Source organism: Phocoena sinus, chromosome 18 (assembly GCF_008692025.1).
Source record: "Phocoena sinus isolate mPhoSin1 chromosome 18, mPhoSin1.pri, whole genome shotgun sequence".
Taxonomy (NCBI): domain Eukaryota; kingdom Metazoa; phylum Chordata; class Mammalia; order Artiodactyla; family Phocoenidae; genus Phocoena; species Phocoena sinus.
Window position 1 is genome coordinate 55876972 of NC_045780.1, and position 9327 is coordinate 55886298.

Below are 9327 nucleotides of genomic sequence, written 5' to 3' on the forward strand. Positions count from 1 at the left end.
TGAGCAGGTACTTGAGTGAAGCACTATTTTATTTGTCTTGTGGACATTAGATTTGGATATTGGGGTTTTGTGGGAGAAATACAGATAATGAATTTATGAATGCATTTCCATTTACGATCATCATAACTATTTAAAAGCAAATAAATCAGTAAGAAGTAATAAAGAGTGGAGGGAATGTGTATTTATTCTAAATGTGATGCTGAGACAAGGACAACAGAAAGTAGTTATACAGAAACTTTGATATTATGCAAATTTAAAGCCTTGAGTCAGGGGGAAGCTTGATATGTACAAGAAACTGAACATGGACCATATGAGTAAGGAACACAGAGACCAGGTGGCAGTAAGAAACAAGGCTGAACAAAGTCATCTAAGCAATGAAAAAATGGTCAAATTTTCTTCTAACTGCAACAGGAACCTTTCTGAGGGCTTAAGGAAGTGAGTTTATTCATATGGCCCAACTTACTGGGCCATATGAATAAACTCAGCCTGATAAACCTTTATGTCCTTCTGCCATTATCTCTCTCTTAATATCCATTCTCACACATATTCCACAGCTAAATGTCTGCATAAATTAGAAAAATCATGCAGTTGTTTTGGATTATGGGCACGTCTTCATGAGTCAATGTTTGTAGTTCACTTTTCGAGGCCTGCTTGGGCTTGAGTCTCCTTACAGGTAGAAGCACAGAAGGGTGGTGAGAGTTGGTCCTGAAGAAAATCTGCAGTGTCTTGTTAGGTAGCTACCTCAGGGAAGGTCATTACAGATTATTCAGGCAAAAATGAGTTAACAAACAGGGTTGAAAGAGCTGTTTCTCCTGGCAAAGGAGACGCAGCAGAATTTAGGGGTCCGATGGCCCCAGCTTCATCAGAATCTGCCCATGTCTCTATTCTGACATTCAGAATCCCATTTCTTCCCAATCAATGCCCTCAACTTAACAGAAGATACCATGTATGGTTGGGAGATTCAAATTAGATTGTAATTCAGTCATTTGTATGATGAGACTCTAGATTTGGTTTTGAGAAACTTCAGCTCTGTGGCTACGGGAGATAAAGGTTTCTTTCGGGACAGATATAAAACCTTTCAGGTCATATATGTTGAGCTTGAACTGGGAGTTTTAAACCTTGAGTTCATTCTTTTCTTTCCCAACTTATCCCCGTACAATTATGAGCAACCAGCCAATCTCATTATACTAGTTAGTTTGACAAAATTGTTCTAAGATATCAGATATATGGTCAACCAGAACCTCACTTTCATAAGTATTGATATTTAATTAAGAGTATTCAGTGATGATACAACACAAAACAGAAAACACACACACATACACACACACACACACCACAAAAACTCTCTTTTAAATACATAATGCTGGGTCAATTGAATATCCACACTGGACAAAAAAGATAAGAGAAAAAATCTGAGATGAGTGTTTGATCACTGCCTTAAATCATATGTATAAACGAATTCCAGTAAGACTGTAGACCTAGATGTGAAAGGCAAAACAATAAAGCTATTAGAAGACAGCATAGCTAAATAGCTTCAGGACTGTGGTGCTGTCTCCCAATGACACAAAGGAACTACCCATAAGAGGAAAGACTGATAAACCGGACTACATTAATTTTAAGAACTGTTCATTTATAGACACTGCTAAAATGCTGGGAACAGAAACCACAGAAATAGGAAGAATCTATTTTTCAGTACATTAGTATTCAAAATATATAGAGAACTACAAAGCAGTAAGAAAAATAGGGACAATAAGAAATATCTAAATGACTAACAAATCTTTGAAGTGGTGCTCAACCTAAATAGTCATAGGGGTATTGCAAATTAAAACCACAGTGAGAGAGTTCTGCACAGCCAGAATGCCTAAAATGGAGAGAAGCAGTAAAAAGCTTAAAAGAAAGAAAACTGACAATACGAAATATTGTAAAGGATGGAATTTTCATACACTGCTCTTGAGAGTGTAAATTAGTACAATCTCCATAAAAAGTCTTTTACATAATCTGCTAAAGGTAAACATGCATTTATTTTATGAGCCAGCATATTCACCCTGAGAATATGTCCATCAGAAAAGCTGTCACTCTCTACAAAAGACATGCACGTGAATGTTTTTGAAATATTATTCAGAATAGTCCCAAAAGACATCTCTCATGTCCATTTGTAGAATGGATAAACAAATTGGGATATATTTATATAAAGAAATGTTGTAAAGCAATGAAAAGAAATCAATTATACCTATACATAACAACGTGAATACCTTTCACAAGCATAATGTTAACCCAAGAAGCCAGGTGTAAAAAGTACATCCTGCATGATTCCTTTTGTATATAATTCAAAACATGCATTAGTTTTAGTCATAGTGATGACAATGATTACTTTGGGGGATGGGGGAGGTAGTAGTTATCAGGACGGGCACAGTAGGAGGTGTCTGACATACTCTAACATGCTTGGCCTAGGTAATATTTACATAAGTGTGCTCACTTTTTGATAATTCAATGAGCTATATACATACGTGCCTTTTGTCTTTTTCTGGATGTGTCTTGTACTTCAACTTTAAAAGTTAAATGAAAATAATCATGCTAACGATGGAAAAGAAATAGGTCCTTAACGCTTTAAAAGATAGTTCAGTGAAAACAATCAAGATTACATTTGCATGTATTTAACAAATAGAAAAAAAGGGAAGATTTTGAAGAATACCTCATTCAAATCGTCTTTTTGGAAAAAAAAAAAGAGAGAGAGAAGTCAGTGATGATATTTTGCCTGCCTCTCTTGCTGCTTCACATTATGGACTCTCAGTGCCTTCTTTACCACTGGAAATAGAATCATGAATGCCTTTAAAACTCATCAGAGTAGAGAACCAATTCCGGAAATCTTAGAACCAATTTAGAACACTCATCCTTAAGATTCTGTTCTCCAGAACCACTCTCAGTATCAAAATATGTGTCACCAGGGTTCTAGAGCGAGAAACAGAAGGGTATGTCTCTGTGTGTGAACGTGTTTGATACCTATTTATATATTCAATTATGCAACTTTAAATGTTTACCTTTTATATATTCAAGCAGTATATACATGTTACATATATTAAATGTTATAAAGTATATAAAAAATATATTATAAACATATATATAACAGTTAAGAGCCGCATCTTTACAGACGACTTGCACGGGCTGGTGGACCGTGAAGCGCGCGCGACGGCAGCCGACGCTTCACGAGCGGCGGAGACGCAGACGCTACGCCACGCGGGTGACGTCACACAGACGGGCCAGGACCCCGGCTCCCGGCACGCGAGGAGACGGCTGTGAACGCGCCTCAGCAGCAGGCGGGATAGCGTGTCTGGCCCCAGCACCAGCCCTCTGCCTGCCGTGGCCACTCCCGGGTCAGGAGCTGAGGGCCCCAGCCGAGCCCTGCCAGATCCAGAGAGTGCAAAGCCCTCGGAGCCCAGGTAGGCCGAGCCGACCCGGCGCCGGGCCGGTCTAACTGGGGGAGGGGGTCGATGGGAAGTGACGGGCCTGGGGGCCACGCGCGCCTCGTGTCACTTCACGCTGTGTTGTAACAACTCTCTAAGCATTCTTTTCCGCACAGTTGGAAACACAAATGTAATGCAAGAATTAAAAAAAAAAAATGGGTGGGGAGAAAAACATATATATATACATGCACATACATATGTATGTGTTTATGTGTGAATGTCTCCTTATACTTTCATTTTTGATAAAATATATATTGAGCCTTTTTGTCATGGGCACCGTGTACCAAGTGAAAACATCAGGCAAGGACTCTGTCTTTTGAATGCTTGCGTGAGAGTTGAAAAAACAGCAAGCAGGTGATTACATAAAGTGTATCCGTTTGTAGGCTGGGGAAATAGTATGCTCTGAAAGCTCGGTGGACAGCCATATATAAAACGGACCAAAGATGTCAGGATATAACACATTGATCTCTGCTTTTCCTAGATCCCTACAACCTACTTTTACCTAAGGGCATCCTTACTCTGGTTGTTCTATCACCTTGGAAACTGCTTCCCCACAATAATTGCATAATTCACTCCTTTAGTTCATGCAGGCCTCTGCTGAGATATTCATCTCATCAGAGTGCTTTTGCCGGCCACCCTTATCTCTTCATGATTCTTTACTCACCTTACCCTAATTTATTTTTCTTCATTACACATGATGTCACTTACTCCTTTGTATGCTTTTGTGTGAGACCCAATAGAGCATGAACTCTATCTGTATTATTTGTTGATGTATTTATTCTTAGTTTCTGCGATAAATCTTGATACATGGTTGGCCCTCAAAACAAGTTTGTTGAACAGATGAATCAATATATATAATTTAAAATTTGGAATATGAGTATAAATTAACCTGAGGTGGAGAAAAGGGTGGAGTGAATTTCAGGCAGACAAAAAACTTGAGCCCATAGCCAGACATTCTAGAAAATGTACTTTGAATCAACTGAACAATAATGAGTAACTGGAGTACTGAATGTAAAGCTAAGGATGGAGGCAACAGGCAAGAGGCAAGGCTGAAGTAATCATCGGTATTAATTTGGGCAGAAGGGATTGGAAGGGAAAAGACTGAGGAGATGTGACAGTAATCTGCATGACAGATGATGGGAGTTGACGCTCAGGGAGGTATGGTAAGGTGGAAATTGCACATATAACAATGTTCAGGAAATAGAATTACATACTTTTAAATTAATTTGATTTGGAGGTAAGGAAGAGAGCCAGATCAAGAATAAAACTTAAATTTCTTGTTTGCAAAATGATGCTATAAAGAGGAGAAGAAACAGGGTAAGAGGTGTGGATTGCAAGTAGTGATTGGAATAGTGGACATTATGAGTTTGAGGTGCCTGAAATATTAGTGAAATAATACCACATCTTAGGTTAATTATTCTAAAGAAACACAGTTTACACATCTTAGGTTAATTATTCTAAAGAAACACATTTTACAGCAATAACCAACATATAAATTCCCTTATACTTGAATTGTTTTGACTACTGTAGAATTACTAAAATGAAGTAAACTTTAGAATAAATTTGCTGTTTCCATAGTTGTTTCATTCAGAGTGTGCCTATTAGCCTAATTTTCTACCCTTCTCAAAACTTCTATGAATTTGACTAATCACAAATATAGTTATTGAATGTATTTGTTTAATTCTTTAATTCATTTATTTCATTTAATTTTTTTTGGCTGCATGGGGTCTTCATTGCTGTGCGTGGGCTTTCTCTAGTTGTGGTGAGTGGGTGCTACTCTTCGCTGCGGTGCACAGTGTATTTTCAGTTAATTATATAAAAGGGATCTCATACGGTGCCTGTATATTTTATATTTGCTTTGTGCTGCTGTGTTGATTTATCGGTTCTATTTTTAGCATAAATTTCTATTATATTTATTACATTTAGTTTGTTTCCTAAAAGCATCTTGCCACATGGTTTTTGTTTATGTTGTTATATCTTATTTGATCAACCTCATTTTATACAGGAAATATAAAAATTATTGGAAAAGTATGGGAACAAATCTTTAACAGCAATTTCCTAAAAACTAGTTTTTCATCTACAATCAATATGGAACTAATCATTTTATGTTTTATGCCCTTTAAGGTATGTTTATATTTGAAAAGTATGCATTTGAACATAGCCTTGAAAAAGCTCCACCTCCTAAAATATAGAGTAATTTTTATGTTTATTATTTTACCTAATATACAGTGGATTTTGTAAAACATTTATTAAGATGATAATCAAAAACTTTATATTTAGGTACCAAGTGTTAATGATGATTGTCTTTAAATTATTTGTATTTGGAATCTTTAGAACTATATTATACAGAAAATATATTATACAGTATTATTTTAGGTTTATAAATTTTCCTGTGTACCACCAAAATTTTGGTAAGGGATCATTACTGTAAAAAGAATTTTTTTATTGAGGTCTAATTGATATACCAAAAAATGTACATATTTAATGCATGCAATTTGATGAGTTTGGACACATGCATACACCCTTGTGACAATCATTACAATCAAGGTAATAAGCATATCCAACACCTCCAACTGTTTCCTCTTGCCCTGTGTGTGTATGTGTGTGTGTGTGTATTAAGAATACCTACTGTGAGATCTACCCTACTGACAAATTTCTCAGGCCCACAATAGATTACCATTAACTGTAGGCACTACATTGTACAGTAGATCTCCAGAATCATTCATTTACATAATTGAAACTTTATACCCATTTAACAGCAACTCCTTGTTCTCCCTACCCCAGCCCCTGGCAACCAGCATTCTACTCTATGCTTCTATGAGTTTGGTTACTTTAGATTCCTCATATACATGGAATCATGCAGCATTTGTGCTTCCTTCTATTACTGGCTTATTTCACTTGGCATTTCATGCCAAGTTCATCCATGTTGTCTCAAATGGCAGGGTTTCCTCTTTTAAGGATGAATAACACTCCATTATACATACATGCCACGTGTGCTTTATCCGTTCATCCATCAGTGGACATTTAGGTTGTTTCCTAAATTTGGCTCTTGTGACTAATGCTCCAGTGAACATGGAGTGCAGATATCTCTTCAAATCCTAATTTCAATTATTTTGGATATGTAGTCAGAAATGTGATTTGTGGATCGAATGGTGATTCTTTTTTTTTTTTTTTGAGGGACCTCTATGCACCATAGCAACTGCACCAATTTACATTCCCTCCAAGAGTTCCAGTTTCTCCGTATCCTTGTCAATACTTCTTATCTTTTGTCTTTTTGATAATAGCCATCCTGATAGGTGTGAGGTGATAGTTCATTTTGGTTTTAATTTGCATTTCCCTGATGATTACTGATGTTGAATACCTTTTCATATACCATTTGTGTATTGGCCATTTGTGTGTCTTCTTTGGTGAAGTATCTGTTCAGGTCCTTTACCCATTTTTCAATCAGTTTATCTGTTGTTTTTTTGTTTGCTATTGAGTTGTCTAAGTTTTATACATTTTTTTGATATAAATCGCTTATGAGATAATATGGTTAGCAAATACTATCTTCCATTCCATAGGTTGCTTTTTCATTCTGTTGATTGTTTCCTTGATGCTGCAGAAGCTTTTTAGTTGATGCAGTCCCACTTATTAATTTTTGCTTTTATTGCCTGTGCTGTTGGTGTCATATCCAAGAAATTATTGCCAAGACCAGTGTCCAAAAGCTTTTCCCCTGTTTCCTTCTAGGAGTTTTACAGTTTCAGATCTTACATGCAAGTCTGTAATGCAAATTGAACTGATTTTTGTGTGTGGTGTAAAATAAGGTTCCAATTTTTTTTTTTTGCATGTCTGTACCCAGTTTTCCCAACACTATTTGTTGAAAGACTGCCCTTTTCCCATTGTGTATTCCTGGCACCCGTTTTGAGGATCAGTTGACTGTGTATATGGTTTTATTTCTGGGGTCTGTATTCTATTCTGTTGGCCTCCATGTCTGTCTTTATGCCAGTACCATACTTTTAAAATTACTGTAGCACTGGAATATATTTTCAAATCAGGAAATGTGATGCCTCTAGCTTTGTTCTTCTTTCTCAAGATTTCTTTGGCTGTTTGAGGTCTTTTGTGGCTCTGTATGAATTTTAGAATTGTTTTTCTATTTCTATAAAAAATGTCATTGGGATTTTGATGGCTATAGCATTGAACCTATAGATTCAATATGATAACCACATTAACAGACTGAAGGATAAAAATTACACGTCATCTCAATAGATGCAGAAAAAGCATTTGACAAAATTCAGTATCAATTCATGATAAAAACTCTCAATAAATTAGGTGTAGAAGGAATTTATCTCAACATAATTGAGGCATGTATAACAGGTCCACAGCTAACAGAATATTCAGCCGTGAAATATCTTTGAAAATTTGAAATCTTTTCCTCTAAGATCTGGAGCAATTCATGGATGCACACTCTACAGCTTCTAATCAGCATAGTACTGGATGTCCTAGGTAGAGTAAGAAAAAAAAGGCGTGCAAATTGGAAAGGAAAAGTAGAATTTTGTCTGTTTGCATATAGCATGATCTTATATATAGAAAACCCTGAAGACTACACACACACACACACACACACACACAAACACACACACACACAAACTGCTAGAACTAACGAATGAATTCAGTAAAGTTTCAGGAAAAGCAATCAACAAAGAAAAATGCTTTGTGTTTCAAATACTGTAACAGTGAACTATCTGTAAAGAAATTTAAGAGATCATTTCAAAATATGATCATAATAATAGTGAGAAGTCAGTAAGCTGTTAAACTGTAAACTGAATTTTTAAAAATATACTTAAGAATATATTTGTTAATTAATGTTATGCTGGGCAGTTTTTGCTATGATTATATTATAGCAAAATGCTGTTGCCTTCAGAAAGTCATAATCAAGGAATGCACCATAAAACTGAGTGAATCACACAGATAATCTTATGTAATTAGACATGCTTCTTGTGGTTAAGTGTCAGTTTTTCAGTTCAGTCTGTGTTCTTAGCCTATGGCTCCATCGTAGACTTCTTAACCATAGTTCTGATCGTTCGGAAATTCCTTGTGATTTATATTTCATTGAATTTGACTCATGAGTATTAGCTGTAGATGTTCAGATTGGAAATGAAACATAGCGAAATACAGAGAACTTTCATAATATAGCAATTACAATTCTATATATTAATAATTAAAATATCAAATATAGTTAAAATATCAAATTATATTCAAACCATTGAACTAGAGGAGATATAAGAGAGGAGTGTATTTATAGTAATCATCAGAATATGATATGTTTTTATTATTAATTGTAGAGTGGTATTTTGCATCTTGGACATCAATTGAATGGATATAAATTGTAGCATTGTTTATAATTGGTTAATAAACCAAGACCTCTATTGAACATTGAGCACTTAAATAAGGCGTGAATAGAAGACGTGGAATCTTCAATTTAGGTTATAGTTAGAAATGTTAACAATTTCCATATATGTGGATAGTTTAAATAGAATATGAAGTTAAACAATGCCTGAGGTGTTCCTCAAATATTTTTTTTAGCTCTGTATCAGCTAATTTTAAAATTATAACATTAAAGATGTTTCTCAAGTTCGCCATGAGTCTACTCCTCTTACTACTTCTCACTCCTTGGGGCTGTGGCTGGTAGCTTTTGACATCACTTCCAATGACCCCACCTCTTCCAACTCATGTTCTTCTTTAAGCTTAGTCCATTATTTGTGATCTGGGCTTAGTGATTTGGTTCTAATGAATAGAGTATGGAAATTAATGGGCTGTCATTTCTGGTATGAGCTTAACTGTGACGTTCAACTTGCCCGCACTCATTTTCTCTTGCTGGTATTATGTC